At 41.9% G+C, this 21,154-nt stretch overlaps 1 protein-coding gene across 3 annotated transcripts in view; it reads right to left on the bottom strand.

Moving 5' to 3' along the window:
* Positions 1-21,154, bottom strand: part of strn3 (striatin, calmodulin binding protein 3) — a 184,636-nt gene that overhangs the window by 117,140 nt on the left and 46,342 nt on the right. The window lies entirely within an intron of this gene.

A 21,154-nucleotide genomic window follows, 5' to 3' on the forward strand; every position in this document is an offset into this window, starting at 1 on the left:
GTTAATATTAATGTAATGATTGATCTTTACTTCGCACTCATGTGATATTGCCTATCCATAATAAACCTCCAGAAGACAGTGGTGAGTTGCTTGAATAAGTGGCAACTTCAGAGGATACTTCAAATTTTACTTCATGGCTTTCAGACTGATATCTCACATTTACTAGATTAGATATGAATGACAGATTTCCTTGCTTGAAGACATCAGTGCAGCAGATGGAATGTTTAAATTGGCAAAAGTTGGTGGAAGGTTTAGGCTCCCACTCCTGGGTGCTTGAAGTGTGACATATGGACTTCAGCTGAGAGTACACTGTCAACTCCAGTGGTGATTTGGAGATGCCGGTATTGGACTGGGGTATAAGAAGTTAAAAATCACATAAAATCAGGTTATAGTCCAAAAGGTTTATTTGGAAGCACTAGCCTTTGGAGCACATCAGGCCAACCACCTGATGAAGGAGCAGCGCTGTTGAACTATAACCTGGTGTTGTGTGATTTTCAGTGGGCTATCAAGCTTAATTGTTAGACCATAATATACAGAGCAGAATTAAGCCATTCATTTAATTGAGACTGCTCCACTATTTGACCATGTTTCTCAACCCCATTCTCTTGCTTTCTCCCCATAACTCTTGATCCCCTTACTAATCAAGAACTTATCTATCTTTGTCTTAAATACATTCAGTGACTTGGCCTCCATAGCCTTCTATGGCAATGAGGTTCATAGATTCACCACACACAGACTGAAGAAATTCCTCATCTCAGTTCTTAAGGGTAATCTCGTCAATGAGGCTGTGACCTTGAGTCCTGGTCTCTCCGACTCATGGAAGCATTTTCTCCATGTTCACTATCTAGATCACACAGTATGCTATAACTTTCAAATAAGATCCTTTTAAACTGAACTGAGCACAGACTCAAATACTCCTCGATGACAAGCCCTAATTGCCAAGATTGCTTTTGTAAACCTCCTCTGTCCCTCCTCCAACATAGCATATTCTTCCTTACATATGGGGCTCAAAACTGTTCATAAATGTTCCAAATGCAATTTGACCAGAGCCTTAAACTGCCTCAGCAGCATACCCCTGCTCTTGTACTCTAGCCCTCTCTAAATGAACATTAACACTGCATTTGCCTTCCCAAATAAACCTCCAGTTAACCTTCAGAATCCGAAACCAGGACCCCAAGTACCTTTGTACTTCATATTTTTCTCATTTAGAAAATAATCTGCGCCTCTATTCTTGGCACCAATGTGTATAAACTGACAATTTGAAAATTGTTGGCCATCAACTGCATTCTAAATGGATTCAATATTTAGAAGAGGAGAAAATTTTAGAATCAAAGCAAGTTAAACCAATAACCAGCATTCAGTAATATAATGTTTATTTCCACTACAGGACGACCCCCGTAATCATTTTCCACAGTTTTAATTAGGGAACCAGAGACCAGGAGGCTGCCAGGAAGGTACATTTCCCATTGGGTTCGCTCCTATCCGTGGCTTCTGGATTCCGCACTAGGCCCTGGAACGTATCTCCCATGGCTACTGGGGAGAACTACGTATTTGCATTTTAATAGCATTTATAATTTTTAAAAAATTATTGCAATGCGTCAGATGGAGAAATCTCAAAACTGCATAAAATGCTACACTCAACAGACAGAGACATCATCATTTACCCATGTCTGTGAAACTTCAAGGTAGACTGAGAAGATCCATTTGCAAATCCAAGTTTTTCAACAAATGGAAGAATGTCAACAATAGAAATGATTGCAAGCCTGAAAAGTCATTTTTTAAAAGACTATCTCAGCACAGGACTATGAGAAAATACCATCTTTTGAATAAAATATAATATGGAGGGCTCCATCTGTCCTTATGACTGGATGGTCAAGAAGAATAGGAAGTTTGCCTTGTGTCTTGACCAAAGTTGATCCCACAAGCAAACCATCAATGTATCTGGTCATTTGTTTTGCCATTTGTGGGCTCTTGTGCTGCATAACTTGATTTTTAAAATATTCCTATTTTACAACAGAAGCTGGATTCGAGGCATTCTAGGATGAGGAAAGGCATTACACTCATGTAAAAAAATGCTTTCACATACAATCAAACAAGTTCCATACTGTGGATTAAGCACAATAGAATTTTTTCAACTGCTTTTATATGTTAGCCCTGTGTCGAAGTTCCATCAATCCACAATAGGTCCTGCAAAGTCAGTCATCAATAACCCATATTGTAAAAGCAGCACATAAAGTATGAAAGCTGGAACAATTGTAACATTTAAGAGGCATTTGGATGGGTACATGAATAGGAAGGGTTTGGAGGGATTTGGGCCGGGTGCCGGCAGGTAGGACTAGATTGGGTTGGGATATCTGGTCGGCATGGACAGGTTTCCCTGCTGTACATCTCTATGATTCTATGACTCTAAAGTAGAAGATCCCAACACAGAGAAGGATTCTCACACCTTGTTCTACCTTCAAGTTCACTTGAGAACCAACATCTAAGATATCTTACCACAATAAATCTTTAAGCTTGCTGAGAATCGCTCACTTCAACTTTAAAGCACACTTTCATTCAAGAAATCAGGGCTGCCTCATAGGAGGCAGGTAACATGGACCAAAAGCATTAAACATAATTTTTCAGAGTACACTACCTGTAACTAACTGTTGTGTATGTACGTGAGATAGCATGAGGTGACAATGCACTATTTCCAAAGTGAATGAGTGAGAGTAGCTTTTGTTTTGAAACTCAAGAAAGGTTGCGACACACACAAACACTCCAAGGAGATACGAAAACACACAGCTCTTACATAAAAAATATCCTGATTAGGTTGTGAAAGGAAATATAACTTCTGTCTGCATCAATCAATCATACAGTCTTTTGAGCCCCTTGTTAATTGTTATGATGCTAGACCATACCGTTATATTTACTTGTGCTCTGATTAGAGACTAGTAACCTATTGCTTAAAGATGATAGAATTGATACCTCAGCTACTTACTAGGAATAACAGCACAAACTGCATGATTTTATAACAGGAATAAAGTTCTGACACTGGTCAGCAAAGCAAACAAATAACTGCATATTTGTCTTGACCTCCAACATCCAGAATTAACATGAAGCAAGCATAAAGTAACATGCAAATTGTAGTCAAATACACCATAAACGGCACATTAAATGGTGGTTACAACCAAGCCTCGATCCCAAACTTCTCAACAACTCACCTAAATGTCAGCAAGTCACAAAATACTTCAAAATTATCTCCCTCTTAAGGGATTTCAGCCCTTTTCTTTTGGAAAACTGGCCTCTGATTTCCCTAAAATAAACCACTCCGACTCAGATCACCTCAATGACTGTTCACCTCCTAGTTGCTCAATCTCTTCACCACAGACTGTATCTCAGCTCTCAGGTAGTCTAAGCAACATGTTACTAACCGCAGGCTCATCCTTGCCCTAAAGATCAGCTTCACTTGCAGACAGCCACTGCTTTAGGTTATTTTCTATGCCCGCTGCTGAATCTCGACCAGACAACTTCTGTTCCACACAATTGAGCTGTGCCCAAAGCATCCTGAGGCCAACTACCCAGCATCACACGAGGAATCACCAAATGGCTCTAGGATCTTCTAGGAATGCCAAATGCACAGAACCTCCTCCCCCTACTGCCACTCTGACTAACTGAGGCTCGCTGACCCTGGAATTGATTTGATAGACCTATTAAAATATTCCTGTTGGGGCCCAACCTTATTTCTAGACAGAATCAAATGATTTCAACCTCAAATATTTGGCAGATTAAATGTTACAATTGCCTATCAATTAAGTCACTCTCCACAACTGCTAATTTACACAAGAGACAAAAAAGCAATTACATAATCAATAATATATCCAGCTTGATCTTAAAAATACTTAATGCTACCAATTCCATTGCTCTTTGGGGATCACAGTTGCACAGATCAGCAACTCTTTGAAAAAAAGGTTAATCTCATTCTCTCGAATGAAGCTTCTTATTTTTATGCTAATCTCCCTAGTTCTTGTCTTTCCCATAAGGGATAATATTCTCAACATCCAACCTGTCGAGTCCTCTCAAAAATACTGCAGAGTTCTACAATCTCTCTCCACTTGAACAGCTTTTCTATTTTGCTTGCCAAAGTGGATAGTATACCCCACCTTCCAAATTTTCGCACGCTCACTAACAAAAATTCCTTTGCAGACTTCTTGGGTCTTCTTGACAACTTACTGACTGAACACTTCTATAAATCCAAAGTGCTTCACTCCTCCCAAGGGACACAACACAACAAAGTTTAAATTTAGCCACGATTTGGAGATGCTGGTGTTGGACTGGGGTGTACCAAGTTAAAAATCACACAACACCAGGTTATAGTCCAACAGGTTTAATTGGAAGCACACTAGCTTTCGGAGCGACACTCCTTCATCAGGTCATTGATCAGGACAATCACCTGATGAAGGAGCGTCGCTCTGAAAATTAGTGTGTTTTCAATTAAACCTGTTGGACTATAACCTGGTGTTGTGTGATTTTAAACTAAATTTAGCCAGTTGGTAAAATAACCAATTCTATATTTCTCAAACTGTGTCAGGCTCAGGATTAGGACTTGGCCAGCCAAATTTCCTTCATTAACAAATAACTTGGTTATTACCAAAATTTACTCAAACAATGGCACAAAATCATTGAGAAACAGTTTGTATTCTGCAAATATACATAGCTTTTAAAAAGTTAACATACATATTTAAAGAGAAAGAATAAAACAAAAATTCTTTTAAAGTGTTAAATTTAAAATACTTTGGAGCAAGTAATCACTAAACTCATGAAAAAAACTGAAGTTATTTTGCACACACAAGCTTTTGACACTGTACATCTTTCTGGGACAGTTCTAACTGGCTGAATTCCATTTACTTCAGACAGTATGGTGAATTCTAAGAAAATCCTCTTAGCACTCAAGCAAAGTTCCTGAAAAGATGACATTCAGTGGGTTCTCAGCTCTTACACTTTGCTGAGAGAAGTTGAAAAGAAACATAGTAGGAACAAGGGCCGTTGATCTTCAGACAAGACTCAAATATACAAAAGTATGATCTCATTCACAAATCAGGGCACGTGTCACCCCTTGGGAAGTTCTCCCGACTGTACAACACCATCTAAGCTCCCTGATCTTTGAAGATGCAGCAGTATAGGTGTTGAATCCAGTTCCTTTTCGTTAGCAAGTGTCCTTTGTTTAAAAGTTCAGGCATGTTTATTCGGATTCTCATAACCATGCATCACATTTCTTCATAACAATGTCCTCAGCAACCATATATTCAGTCTATTCATCAAACTCCTGAATAGAGACGGTCAATATTTGAGGTTCCAACATTCGTTCCTGCGAAACTTCATTTGTTACAATTTGTCAACCTGAAAATGACCCAGTAATCCAATCCTCTATCCATACTTTTATGTTACATCATACATAATGAGTTCTTATTTTGTGTAGTAATCTCGAACAGGACTCTTATTTTGGAAATCCAAGTATACTAAATCTACAGGTTTACCTTTATCCAAATTGCTCATTACTTTCTCAAATAAGTCTTTAGTCAAGCACGGTTTCCCTTTCAAAACAACCACGTTGACTCTACCTGATTGTGGTGAGATTGTCGAAGTGCCTTGCTATAATGTTCTTAACAACAAATTTAAGCATGTTCCCGGTGACAAGTTAGATTATCCTGACCTACAGTTTTCTGCCTCACTATGTTTAAAAAATTACCTTGAGCGCCAGGGCCCTCCATTTTTGTTTAGCAGCAGAAAGTGCTTTTAAAAAATTACCTTGTGAACAGGCAGAGCACACGCTGAGTAGGAGCAGACATGGGACTGCTGAGTAAGTGAAGTAATATTTGGGTGATTGCATTATCCGAAACACTACTTAGGTAGTGTCTCCTACCCATCCTCCTCCTCTAACCAGAAAAGAAAATTTTGTGCGCCAGATTGGAAAGGTACCTCAATTTTAAAAATTTTTTCAATAGTCTCTTTGGGAATTTAGAATTGTGGGAAAGGACAGTTGAATATTCCTCCTACAGAATGTGGGAGGTGAGGGTCACTACTAGTGTTCCTGCTGACTTCATCTGCGGGAAGTGCACCAAATTCCAACACCTCAAAAACCACGTTTCGGAACCGGAGCTGGATGAACTTCAGATCTTTCAGGAGGAGGAGTGGGTTACACAGAGGAATTACAGACAGGTAACCACACCTCAGGTACAAGAAAAAGGCAGATGGGTTAGAGCAGGGAACTGGCAGACAGTGCAGGGATCCCTTGTGGCCATTCCCCTCGATAACAACTATACAGTTTTGGATGCCGTTGCAGGGGACAACTTACCAGAGGTAAGCCATGGGGTACACATCTCTGTTGTCCCTGTTGTCCAGAAGGGAAGGGGAAGAGGAACAGAGCATTAGTCGCTGGGGACTCCGTAGTTAGCAGGACAGTTAGGAGGTTCTGTGGGAACAAGAGCACCTCACGGTTGGGTGGGTTGTCTCCAGGTGCCAGGGTTCATGATGTCTCGGATCATGTTTTTGGGATCTTTGAGGGGGAGGGGTAACAGCCCCAAGTCATGGTCCACATAAGCATGAATGACAAATCGGAAAAGGGATGGGGATTTAAGGCAGAATTCAGGGAGCTAGGGTGGAAGCTTAGAGCTAGAACAAACAGAATTATTATCTCTGGGTTTTTTTAACCTGTGCCACATACTAGAAAGAGGTGAGGAATAGGCTGAGAGAGGAGTTAACACATGGTTACAGGGATGGTGCAGGAGGGAGAGTTTTAGATACCTGGATAATTGGGGCTCATTCTGGGGTAGGTAGGACCTCTACAAACAAGATGGTCTACACCTGAACCAGAAGGGCACCAATATCCTAGGGGAGGAAAATTTGCTAATGCTCTTTATGAGGGTTTAAACTAATTCAGCAAGGGGGATGGGAACCTAAACTGTAGTTCCAGTGTTCAGAAGGTTGAAAGTAGTGAGGTCCGAAATAAGGTTTCAAGGTCACAAGAGTGCACCGACAAGCAGGAAGGTTGTTTGAGTGTGTCTACTTCAACGCCAGGAGCATCCGGAATAAAGTGGGTGAATTTGCAGCATGGGTTGGTACCAGAGACTCTGATGTTGTGGCCATTTCAGAGACATGGATACAGCAGGGACAAAAATGGTTGTTGCAGGTTCTGGGAGTTACATGTTTCAGTAAGAATAGAAAAGATGGTAAAAGAGGGAGAGGTATGGCATTGTTAGTCAAGGACAGTATTACAGTGGCAGAAAGGACAATTGAGGACTCATCTACGAAGGCAGTATGGGTTGAGATTAGAAATAGGAAAGGAGAGGTTAGGAGTTTTCTACAGGCCTCCGAATAGTTCCAGAGATGTAGAGGAAGGGATAGTAAAGATGATTCTGGATAGGGGTGAGAGTAACAGGGTAGTAGTTATAACTTTGTGAATATTGACTGGAAATGCTAGAATTCAAGTCCACTAGATGGATCAGTTTTTGTCCAATATGTGCAGGAGGGTTTCCTGACACAGTATATAGACAGGCCAACAAGGGGCAAAGCTATAATGAATTTGGTATTGAGATTTGGAGGTAGGTGAGCACTTTGGGTGATAGTGACCACAATTCAATTTTACTTTAGTAATGGAAAGGGACAGGTATATACTGCAAGGCAAGAGTTATAGTTAGGAAAGAAGCAATTACGATGCGATTAGGCAAGATTTAGGATGCACCAGGATGGGCACAATTGAAATGTGGAGTTTATTCAAGGAACAGCTACTGTGTGTCCTTGATAAAAATGTACTGCTCAAGCAGGGAGGAAGTGGTCAAGCGAGGGAGCCGTGGTTTACTAAAAAAGTTGAATCTCTTGTCAAGAGGAAGAAGGTGGCTTATGTTAGGATGAGTCAGGAAGGCTCAGTTAGGGCGCTTGAGAGTTACAAGTTAATTAAGAAGGATTGAAAGAGAGCTGAGAAGAGCCAAGAGGGACATGAGAAGTTGTTGGCAGATAGGATCACGGAAAACCCTAAAGCTTTCTATAGGTATACCAGGAATAAAAGAATGACTAGAGAAAGATTAGGGCCAATCAAGGACAGTAGTGGGAAGTTGTGCGTGGAATCCGAGGAGATAGGAGAAGTACTAAATGAATATATTTTCTGTCAGCACCAACACCAGAAAAAGACAATGTTGTCGAGGAGAATACTGAGACACAGACTACTAGATTAGAGGGAATTAGGGTTCACAAGGAGGAGGTGTTAGCAATTCTGCAAAGTGTGAAAATAGATAAATCCCCTGGGTTGGATGGGATTTATCCTAGTGAGAATGTGCATAAACTATGAGCAGGTAGGAAAAGGGTTAAGTTCAGCTAGTATGACTTTGACAAGATAAGAACTTGCAGTAAACCATGAAGTGCTGGAGGCGAGGGCAGTGGTTTAACGAGGCGAAGAACATCTAGCACGTAATGCCAGATGGCTTAATCTTTACTGTTGATCCTTGTTGATTGTAACAGTCACCGAATTAATATAGATACTGCCTTTTTTGGATGCTGCTCCCTGTAAATGACCATATAATTCCTTAAGAATCTGTTGTTTGAAAGAAGACCAAGAACTCATGTCCTTGTGTACATGGGCAATCGTGCTCTCTCCAGGACTTGGAATAAAGGTGAAGAAGGTAGAGCCATACTGTGTCCGAGTTGCATCGACTGATACAGAAACAGGATGACACTAGGATTCTCTGGGAAGCCAGGGAAGAGATTACAGAGCCTTTGGCTTTGATCTTTATGTCATCATTGTTTACTGAAATAGTCCCAGAAGACTGGAGGATAGCAAATGTTGTCTCCTTGTTCAAGGAGGGGAGTAGAGTCAACCCTGATAATTATAGACCAGTGAGCCTTACTTCAGTTGTGGGTAAAGTGTTGGAAAAGGTTATAAAAGACAGGATTTATAATCATCTCGAAAGGAATAAGTTAATTAGGGATAGTCAACATGGTTTTGTGAAGGGTAGCTCAAACCTCTCAAACCTTATGGAGTTCTTTGAGAAGATGACCAAACAGGTGGATGAGGGTAAGGTGGTTGGTATGATGTATATGGATTCCAGTAGTGTTTGACAAGGTTCCCCACAGTAGGCTATTGCACAAAGTACAGAGGCATGAGACTGAAATTGATTTAGTGGTTTGGATCAGAAATTAGCTACCTGAAAGAAGACAGAGGGTGGTGGTTGATGGGAAATGTTCATCCTGGAGTTCAGTTACTAGTGGTTACCGTCAGGATCTGTTCTGGAGCCATTGCTGTTTGTCATTTTTATAAATGACCTAGATGAGGGCTTGGAAGGATGGGTTAGTAAATTTTCTGATGACACAAAGGTTGGTGGAATTGTGGATAGTGCTGAAGGATGTTGCAGGTCACAGAGGAAAGTAGACAAGCTGCAGAGCTGGGCTGAGAGGTGGCAAATGGAATATAAAGCAGAAAAGTGTGAAGTGATTCACTTTGAACGGAGCAACAGGAATAAGTAGCACTGGGCTAATGGTACGATTCTTGGTAGTGAAGATGAGCAGAGGTATCTTGGTGTCCTTATACATAGATACCTAAAAGTTGCCACCCAGGTTGATAAGATTGTTAAGAAGGCATACAGTTTGTTAGCTTTTAATGGTGGAGGGATTGAGTTTAGGAGCTACAAGGTCATGCTGCAGCTGTACAAACCTCTGGTGGGGCCGCACTTGGAGTATTGCGTACAGTTCTGGTCACCGCATAATAGGAAGGATGGGAAAGCTTTGGAAAGGGCTCAGAGGAGACTTATTAGGATGTTGCCTGGTATGGAGGGAAGGTCTGATGAGGAAAAGCTGAGGGATTCGAGGCTGTTTTCGTTAGAGAGAAGGAGGTTGAGAGGTGACTTAACCGAGACATATAAGATAATCAGGGGGTTAGATAAGGTGGACAGTGAGAGCCTTTTTCCCCAGATGGTGATGGCTAGCACGAAGGGTCATAGCTTTAAATTGAGGGTTGATCGATATAGGACAGATGTCAGAGGTAGTTTCTTTACTCAGAGTAGCAGGGGTGTGGAATGCCCGACCTGCAACAGTAGTAGACTTGCCAATCTAAGGGCATTTAAATGGTCGTTGGATAAACATATGCATGAAAATAGAAAATAGCAAAGGTTAGCTGGGCTTCAGATTGGTTCCACGGGTTCGCGTAAAATCGAGAGCCAAAAGGCCTGCGCCATAATGTTCTATGTTCTTAAATACAGAAGCTACATTTGCTATTTTCCCAATATTAGAATTTTGGAAGATTCAATGGATAATTGGAAAATTAAAACTTTCTAAAACTAAAATTAAAACCATTTCCTCGGTATCTTTGCCTGTTGATTGCAAATATTTTAAGTTGCCCACTTTCCCTTTCATCTCATGATTTTCAAAATGTTTTTGGAATGTTATTTGTGACTTTTTAGTGAAGATTGCTATCTCTGTTCAAAGCTTCAATTTCCATATTCCCATTATTCATTCCATAGACTCTCTCTTTAGAGATCCAAAACTCAATTTACTTACTCTTTTCCTTTCAAAATACTTGTATAAACTCTTAGAATTGGTCTTACGGTTTCTAGCTCACCTTTACTCATGCTCTAAATTTTTTTAAGCCATCCAATGCTGTTTTTCAATTGTCCAATCTTCTGATTTTCCATTAATCTTCACAGAAGTACAAACTTTTTCATTAAATTTTACTTTCCAGGCAGTGTTCTAATCCCACTGTCCAAAAATTGGAGACTTTTCAAAACTGAACATCTGTACCATGTTTCCTATATCCATCTGAACTAAAATTAGGAAAACCTTGTTTTCAGCTCTGCACTACAATGACGACATGTGGCATCAGACTACTTACATGCTTCACTGTATGGGTCTATTCCCACCAAGTGGCTGCATCTGGCCCTGTTTAGTCCAAACTATCCAGCCCAAAACCCAGCATGGCTTCAGTCCAAATATTGCCAGTTTTAAAACATTGTACTTTAACTTCCTTAGTTAGCCACAGTTCATGTATCCTTCTCCTACAGTCTTTGTCGAGCATTATGAAGTACCTCCTTAAATGCCTGTCATTGTATCTCTACTGTCCTATTCTTTAACTTCATTTCCTTGGTGCCTTTAGCCAGATTTGTCATCTTTACACTCTTGCAATTGCCTTTAAGTTTAAATGCTTATCATAGATCCACGCTTCTCTCTCAAACTTATTATGTTTCATAATTATGTTACGATCACTATTACGGGGAGGTTTCTTTATCATAACGTAATTAATTAATCCTATCATATTGCACATTATATGGATAAATGTATGGTGATGCACTTGGTTGGACAAACAATGCAATGGAGTACATGATGAATAGGAGGCTGGGAAGCACTGAGGATCAGAGGGACCTTGGTGTGTATGCATTGATGGAAGTATCACTGACAAGCACCAATGACCAGCAGAGGATTTAGAGGAGATATGAGGAAAATGTTTTCATCCAGAAGGTGGTAGGACTCTGGAACTCACTACCCATAAGGTTGGTGGAGGCAGAAACCCTGGTTGTTTTTGACTGGCACGGATGTGATGGCTGAAGGGCCTTTTACTATGCTGTACATCTCTATGACACTTCAACTGCCAACTTTCTGTTTGGCTCTCGAACATGCAGTTCAAAAGACATTTCACCAAAAAGAACTCATCTTTCAGCTACCTTTGTCAATCAGATTCAGTCATGATTACTCCTGTTATTTTTCTGTCAGTACACTCTCAAATCCTGATTTCAACCTGCTTCACACAGTTCTGTTGGTCTTTGCCACGACCTTAATTTGTTTCACATTCCTCAGGGTCCACCTCAGTGACATTCTAATCATCAGCACACTCTTGCTGGCCTGCTTCGCAATGATCATGACTACTGCACACTCCTTGTCTCCTGCAATATGAAAGTGACGTTTGCATACTTTTCCCAGGTCTCAAAAACAAATTATGGAACAGCAAACTCTGTAGACATACCTTTGTATTTGTCACACTTGAAATGGCATAGAGAAATGTTATCTAGTTTGCAAAGGCAAATAGTTAATTTTTCTGTCCGTATAACCAAATAAGAATGTAACAAACATTTCCTTACCTTTTTACACAAAAATCAATATGTTCCAACACAGAGTTTTCATTTGTGCATAATTACTTGTTACTGAAATTATCATGGAATAAAATAATTACAGTACACTGTCTGAACATCTCATACACCATTATACTTTGCTGAAATCCTACGGAGACTGTATCTGGTTTATCATAATTATGAAGACTTTTATAGACAGCACTCAAACAAACTGGCATGCACTAGCATACTAATGGAATTCACATAATTTGACTGAAAAATTTAATCATGTTTGTAACCATCAGAAAAGCTGGTCACACTGCACAATAAAAGTAACCATATACAGACATATTGCATACTGGCCAAGCACAGGTTCTGTTCATGAATTTAAGGTGCAATGTTAATGACATCTGTGGCATGAACAATCACAAGCTCTGAGTACAGTTGACATTGAATATGGAAGGCTGAAATTCACCTACATTTTTAGAAAAAGAAAACCCACATGGATTTTCATTGACTGTTGCACAAATGCACAATACATTCTGTGCAGTGCCCCACACTAACTCACCTGAATCACAGAATCGTTATGATGCAGGAGATGCGCTTTTGGCCCTTCATGTCTGCATTGGTTCTATTACCTAATACTATGTCCTGCCTTTTCCCCATATCCCTCAACATAATTATTATCCAAATAATCATCCAATGTCTCTCTTGAATGCCTCAACCACATTTCCAGGCAGCACCTTCTGTACATAACGACTTACTGTGCAAAAAAGATTTTTCTCCCTCACATCTCCTGTTTTATTTGTATATAACTTTAAATCTATGCCCCCGGGAGAGTGGTGGTGGTGGTGGTGGGGCGACAGAAGAGGAAAGGGTGGGGGGGGAAAAGAGAGGAGGTGGGGCAGAGAAGAGGGAGGGAGGGAGAAAGAGGAGAACAAAAGGAAAGAGGATGAGGAGGAAGAGAACAAGGAGGGAGGAGGGAAAAAGGAAGAGGAGGAAGAGAACTGGGGGAGAGGGAGAAAAGAACCAGATTTTTAAAATTACTGGCACCACTAATTTCTGGTGCATGCCTGATAAAATAAAATTTTACCATACTTCAATCACAACTCATTCTGGTTTAAAATGTTTAAATTATGTTTGTCCAGAAATTCAACTAATTCTCTTTTACGTTACATTATCTGCCTCAAGTGATAATTCTAAACCTAAGGCCTTTATCACTAATCAGTGGAAAGGTTCTTTCATAAGGAATCCTAAACATATAAATAGAAAGCGGATCACTAACATCAGTGCTTCACCAGCAGCTCACTGATGATGTTACCTAGTATGGTGACGAAACATCTGAAAATGAACCCTCCAGCTCAACGAGCAAACTTACATCCAGAACCTCAACCTGAGCTACAAGTCTTCTCAAAACTCACTACATTTTTTCACTACTTATCTTCTCAAAATATTCTATTGTGTTCTCCCCCCATTACAGAGAAAAGCTGCAGTGATGGAAAACATTAGGAGGCACTAATTAAGTATACATTTACCTATACTGGACTCAAATTACTTAGACCGCAACCTTAAAATGTTTTCAGAAGAAGTCCATTTACTTTTCATTTGAATGCATCAATGCTCTTTCCCTATGGATTCTATTGCACAGATTGGCCATTTATTCATTGAAACAATGTCCCAGATATTCCATCACTATTGAGACAAATTCAACTGACAGTAGTTCTCCTTAAAATTACTTACTTACTTACTTATCAACAGCTTTTTCAGCTCAGATTTAAAGTCTGGGCGGTCCAAAATGTGCTCCACTGAAGATAACTAGAGAGAATCCATCCAATGCAGACATGGCACTGGAGGCTAAAGTACACCACATATTGTAATACTTTCTGCTGCATTTACAGATTTAAAAGGTGCAAAAGTCTCTTTGACAGCGACTGAGGAAAGGCGTGTGGGTAAGGTGAAAGGGCAGGGTGATAGTTTGGTAGATAAAGGGATAGTTTGCCAGTCAGCCTAGGTTAGGGTAAGTATAGTTGCACAGTCATTACCCTCCAAATTCTGACTTTAAAAAGGGGAATTGCCAATGGGAAAATCTACCTTTCCAGGCAATTTCCATGGAGTCAGCTGCACCAGGGATTCTGTTTGGTGCAACATGCAACTCTAGTAATATACTCCTCCACAAGGACTGTATAGCCATAAGAATATCTGGGCCAATGTTCCCACAGCTTTGAATTTACCTTCCTTCAAGTGCAGGCCATATTCCTGTGTTTTAATCTTAGACAAAATGAAGTATCTCATCATGGTCTATTTAGCCTTTTCAGAAAACAGTAGTCATATCACTTAGCAAAATCCAATCCTGCCATCATTCTGGATGCTCTTTCAGTATTATTACAACAGCTGGATTTTTTTTATATTCAGTAAACACAATATGTTATCTACATGACCAAAATGAGATTGGTACTGCAGTGTTGTTACAGTAGTTAACTGCAATTCTGCAAAAACCCATGGAGGGGTGGTAGGGGAGAAAAAAAATCAGTTTCACTTTCCATTTATACTTTAAGAGAAATTATGACCTACTTCACAATCCCAGTTAAGTTTTTTAAAAATAAACTTACCTGACCCATTTTCTTTGTTGCAAGCTAAGCTTCTCTGAAATTTATCATGAAGTTTCTGATTAAATTGACTAATTTTGTTGTATTTCAGTTTCAGTTATCCTTCTATTCACCAGATAGTTGTCTGTATTCTTATCCTTACAAACATGAACAACGTCAAATATTGCTGGAGAAAGTCAAGGGCTAGCGTTAAGGACTTTGATGGGGAGGAATTTGTTAAGTGTGTTCAGGAAAACCTTTCCAATCAATATGTCAATGGTCCTATGAGAGAAGGATAAAACCTGACCACCGCTTTCGAGATAGGGAAGTGAATGAGATGTTAGTTGGGGAGCACTTTGGGACTAGTGATTGAAATTTTATTAGTTTTAAAACAGTTATGAAAAAGGTGTGGTCCACAAGTTAAAGTTCTAAATTGGGGCAAGGCCAATTTTAAATGGTAGTAAATTTCAAATTTTAATTGGGGAACACTGTTGCAGCTAAAAGGACATTTGGCAAGTAGGAGACTTTCAAAAGCAGGATAACAAGAGTTCAGGAGCAGCATGCTCCCATTAGTGAGAAGGGTACTACTGGCAGGTGTTGGGAGCACTGGATGACTTGAGATATTGAGGCTCTGGTCAAGAAAAAGGAGGCATGAGTCAGGTATAGACAGCTGGGATCAAGTGAGGATCATAGGGTGTGTAGGAATATACTTAAGAGGGAAGGCAGGAGGGCCAAAATAGGACATGGGATAACTTTGGCAGATATAGTAAAGAAGAATTCAAATCAATTGTACAGGTATATGAAGGGCAAAAGAGAATTCAGTGAGAGAATAAGGCCCCTTAAAGATCAGAAGGTGTCTGTGTTGAGTTACTGGAGATGGAGTTATGTTCTGGCGATGGCGGAGTCCACTCGAGGAGGTTGAACAGTTCATCAACTTTACCAACACCTTCCATCCCGACCTCAAATTCACCTGGACGGTCTCAGACTCCTCCCTCCCCTTCCTAGACCTTTCCATTTCCATCTCGGGCAACCAACTCACAGACATCTACTATAAACCGACTGACTCCCACAGCTACCTGGACTACACCTCCTCCCACCCTGCCCCCTGTAAAAACTCCATCCCATATTCCCAATTCCTTAGTCTCCGCCGCATCTGCTCCCAGGAGGACCAGTTCCAATACCGTACAGCCCAGATGGCCTCCTTCTTCAAGGACCGCAGATTCCACCCAGACGTGATCGACGATGCCCTCCACCGCATCTCCTCCACTTCCCGTTCCTCTGCCCTTGAGCCCCGCCCCTCCAACCGCCACCAAGACAGAACCCCACTGGTTCTCACCTACCACCCCACCAACCTCCATATACAGCGTATCATCCACTGTCATTTCCGCCAACTCCAAACGGACCCCACCACCTGGGATATATTTCCCTCCCCTCCCCTATCAGCGTTCTGCAAAGATCACTCCCTTCGTGACTCCCTCGTCAGGTCCACACCCCCCACCAACCCAACCTCCACTCCCGGCACCTTCCCCTGCAACCGCAGGAGATACAAAACTTGCGCCCACACCTCCTCCCTTACTTCTCTCCAAGGCCCCAAGGGATCCTTCCATATCCGCCACAAATTCACCTGCACCTCCACACACATCATCTATTGCATCCGCTGCACCCGATGTGGCCTCCTCTATATTGGGGAGACAGGCTGCCTACTTGCAGAACGCTTCAGGGAACACCTCTGGGACGCCCGGACCAACCAACCCAACCACCCCGTGGCTCAACACTAACTCTCCCTCCCACTCCACCGAAGACATGCAGGTCCTTGGACTCCTCCATCGCCAGAACATAACAACACGACGGTTGGAGGAAGAGCGCCTCATCTTCCGCCTGGGAACCCTCCAGCCCCAAGGGATGAACTCCAATTTCTCCAGTTTCCTCATTTCCCCTCCCCCCACCTTGTCTCAGTCGATTCCCTCGAACTCAGCACCGCCCTCCTAACCTGCAATCCTCTTCCTGACCTCTCCGCCCCCACCCCACTCCGGCCTATCACCCTCACCTTGGCCTCCTTCCACCTATCACATCTCCATCGCCCCTCCCCCAAGTCCCTCCTCCCTACCTTTTATCTTAGCCTGCTTGGCACCCTCTCCTCATTCCTGATGAAGGGCTCTGGCCCGAAACGTCGAATTTCCTGTTCCTTGGATGCTGCCTAACCTGCTGTGCTTTAACCAGCAACACATTTTCAGCTCTGATATCCAGCATCTGCAGACCTCACTTTTTACTTACTGGAGATGGGTCAATCATAAATGAATATTTCTTGTCAGTATTTAATGCAGAGAAAGACATGGAAGTTACGGAATTCAAGGAAGTAAATAGCAATGTCTTGAAGAGTCCACATTAGACAAGAGGTGGTGCTGGAGGTCTTAAAGAGCATAAAGATAGATAAATCCCCGGGACCTGATCAAGTGTATCCCAGCGCATTGTGGGAAGGTAGGGAAGAAATTGTGGTGCCCCTAAAGGCGATAGTTGTATTGTTGACAACCACAGTGAGGTGCCAGAAGATTGCAGCGTGATGAATGTTGTGCCATTATTTAAGAGAGGCTGCAAGATAAAGGCAGGGGAACTACAGACCAGTGAGCCTAACAACAGTGGTGAGTAAATTATTCGAAGGAATTCTGAGAGACAAGATGAATTTGGAAAGATAAAGACTGATTAGGGATAGTCAGCATAACAAGAACAAATAAAGAACAAAAGAGAAGTACAGCACAACAACAGACCCTTTGACCCTTCAAGCCTGTGCTGATCAGCATGCCCCATCTAAACTAAAAATGAAACCTTTTGCCCTTACTCAGTCCTTATCACCCTATTCCCTTGCCATCCAGGTGCCTCTTAAACATTGCCAACCGGCCTGCTTTCACCACCTCTTCCATCAGTGCGTTCCAGGTTCCTACAACTCTGCATGGAAACTTCCCTCGGACATCTCCCTTAAACTTTCCCCATCTCGCCCTGAACCTGTGCCCTCTTGATATTGAAACTTTAATCCTGGGAAAAAATCTCTTACTATCCACTCTATCTACACCTCTCAATTTTGTAGACCTTTCAGGTGCCATCTTTTCAGTGAAAACAATCCTAATCTTTTTAACATTGCCTCATAGCCAATGCCTTTGAGACATGGCAATATCCTGGTGAACCTTCTCTGCGCACTCTCCAAATCTTCCACGTCCTCTGGTAGTGTGACAATCAAAACTGCACACAGTAATCCAAATGCAGCCTAACAAGAGTTTTATACAGTTGCAACATGGTTTACCAACTCTTCTAATCCATGCCCCAGCCGACGAAGGCAAGCATGCCATATGCCTTCTTTATTACCTTGGCCACCTGTGTTGTGACTTTTAGGAAACTGTGGACCCACATGTCCAGATCTATCTGAATGTTAATGTTCGTAAGGATTCTGCCAATTACAGTGTAATTCACACCTAAACTTGATCCTCCAAAATGCATCACTACCTCACATTTGTCTGGATTAAACTCCCCCTGCCATTTCTGTGCCCAAGTCACCAATCTATCTATATCTTGTTGTATCCTTTCACAATCCTCAGCACTATCAGCAACTTCACCACAATGTCTCACAAATTTGAAATTTTTGAAGAGGTGCCTAAGAACGTAAATGAAGGCACAGAGGCAAATGTCGTCTACATGCACCTTTAGCAAAGTCTTTGAAAAGACCATAAGACCATAAGACATAGGAGTGGAAGTAAGGCCATTTGGCCCATCGAATCCACTCCGCCATTCAATCATGGCTGATGGGCATTTCAACTCGACTTACCAGCATTCTCCCCGTAGCCCTTGATTCCTTGTGACATCAAGAATTTTATCAATCTCTGCCTTGAAGACATTTAGCTTCCCGGACTCCACTGCACTCTGCGGCAACGAATTCCCCCAGGCCCACTACGCTCTGGCTGAAGAAATGTCACCGCATTTCTGTTCTGAATTGACCCCCTCTAATTCTAAGGCTGTGTCCACGGGTCCTAGTCTCCTCGCCTAACGGAAACAATTTCCTAACGTCCACCTTTTCCAAGCCACGTATTATCTTGTAAGTTTCTATTAAATTTCCCCTTAATCTTCTAATCTCCAATGAATATAATCCCAGGATCCTCAGTCGTTCCTCGTATGTTAGACCTATCATTCCAGGGATCATCCGTGTGAATCTCCGCTGGACACGCTCCAGTGCCAGTATGTACTTCCTGAGGTGTGGGGACCAAAACTGGACACAGTACTCCAAATGGGGCCTAACCAGAGCTTTATAAAGTCTCAGTAGCACAACGGTGCTTTTATATTCCAACCCTCTTGAGATAAATGACAACATTGCATTCGCTTTCTTAATCACGGACTCAACCTGCATGTTTACCTTCAGAGAATCCTCGACTAGCACTCCCAGATCCCTTTGTACTTTGGCTTTACAAATTTTTTCACTGTTTAGAAAGTAGTCTGCGCTTTTATTCTTTTTTCCAAAGTGCAAGACCTCGCATTTGCTCACGTTGAATTCCATCAACGGTTCCACATGGTAGCCTGGTTAGTAAAGTTAGATTACAAAAGATCCTAGAGCGCTAGACAATGGATACAAAATAGGCTTGATGGCAAGAGATGGTGGTGGTGAAGAGCTTTCTTCAGATCAAAGGCTTGTGACCAGTGATGTGCAGCAAGGACCAGTACTGGGTCCAATACTATAATTTCTACAAACAATTTGGATAAGAATATGAGGCATGATTTGCAAATGACATCAAAATTGGTGGCATAGTGGACGGTGAAGGAGATTATCTAAAAGTACAATGGAATCTTGATCAAATGGGCCAGTGGGTCAAGGAATGGCAGATAGAGTATAATGCACATAAATGCATTTTGATAGAGACAAACCAGGGCAGGACTGACACAGTTAATTGTAGGGTCCCGGAGAGCATTGTCAAACAGAGAACATGCCTAGAGCTGCAGGTACACCGTTCTTTGAAGTGGCATCACGGGTAGGCATGATGGTGAAGGCAGTGTTTGGTACACTTGCCTTCATCAGTCAGAGCAATGAGTACAGGAGTTGGGACATCATGTTACTGTCATACAAGATACGAGTAAGGTCACATTTGAAGTATTGTGTACAATTCTGACCGCCTGACTGTAGGAAGGATTTTATTAAACTGGATAGTGTACAAAAAAGTGTAGAAGGATCTTACTGAAACTGGAAGAGTTGAATTAGGAGAGGCTGGAGAGACCAAGACCATTTTTTTTTTACCTGGAGTGTAGGAGGCTGAGGAGGTATTTAAAGTCATGAAGGGGTGAACACCCACACCAACCAACCCAACCACCCCGAGGCTGAACACTTTAACTCCCCGTCCCACTCCACCAAGGACATAAAGGTCCTTGGCCTCCTCCATCGCCATACCATGGCAACATGGCGCTTGGAGGAAGAGTACCTCATCTTCCGCCTAGGAACCCTCCAACCACAAGGGATGAATGCAGATTTCTCCAGCTTCCTCATTTCCCCTCCCCCCACCTTTTCTCAGTCCCAACTATCAGACTCAGCACCACCTTCTTGACCTGTAATCTTCTTCCTGACCTCTCCGCCCCCACCCCCTCTCCAGCCTATCACCCTCACCTTAACCTCCTTCCACCTATCGTATTCCCAACACCCCTCCCCCAAGTTCCTCCTCTCTACCTTTTATCTTAGGCTGCTTGGCACACCCTCCTCATTCCTGAAGAAGGGCTTATGCTCGCAAGGTCGATTCTCCTGTTCCTTTGATGCTGCCTGAGCTGCTGCGTTTTTCCAGTAACACATTTTTAAGCTCTGATCTCCAGCATCTGCAATCCTCACTTTCTCCTAGCCAAGGTAGTTTACCCAAGCTAGAGGAATCCAAAACCAGAGGGGATAGGGGAAAGATTTATAAGTGGCCTGAGGGGCAATTTTTTTCCACAGAGGGTAGTGCAAGTATGGAATGAGTTGCCAGAGGCAGTGATGGTGGTGAGTACAATGGATAGGAACGGTTTAGAGGGATATGGGTCAAACACAGGGAAATGGGCAAGATCAGTTTAGGAAATTTGGTCAGAATGAATGAGTTGGGCTGAAGGGCCTGTTCCTGCGCTTTACAACTCTATGACTCTTTGATTGGGTAAATCAAATTGAAAAGCATAGTTTCAATAATGAGTGTATTAGGGTTAGTTTCCTTGAGCAACATGATACGGAGCCAACCAGGAAGCAAACTGCCTTGGATCTTGTGATTGCTAATGAGCTAGGTTTAATAAATGACCTGTGAGTAAAAGATTCCCTCAGAAGTAGTGATTATAAGATGATAGAATTTAATATTCTGTTTGAGAATGAGAAACCTGGGTAGGAAATAAAGGGAACTACGATGAAATGAGGATAGAGTTAGCTAAAGTGAACTGGGCAGATAGATTAGCAGGAATAACAAAAAGCAAGCAGTAGCAAACATTTATGGAGGTAATTCTGGACCCTCAGTTAGGTCTCTGGGG

The sequence above is a fragment of the Hemiscyllium ocellatum genome, chromosome 8 (assembly GCF_020745735.1).
Source record: "Hemiscyllium ocellatum isolate sHemOce1 chromosome 8, sHemOce1.pat.X.cur, whole genome shotgun sequence".
Classification (NCBI taxonomy): Eukaryota; Metazoa; Chordata; class Chondrichthyes; order Orectolobiformes; family Hemiscylliidae; genus Hemiscyllium; species Hemiscyllium ocellatum.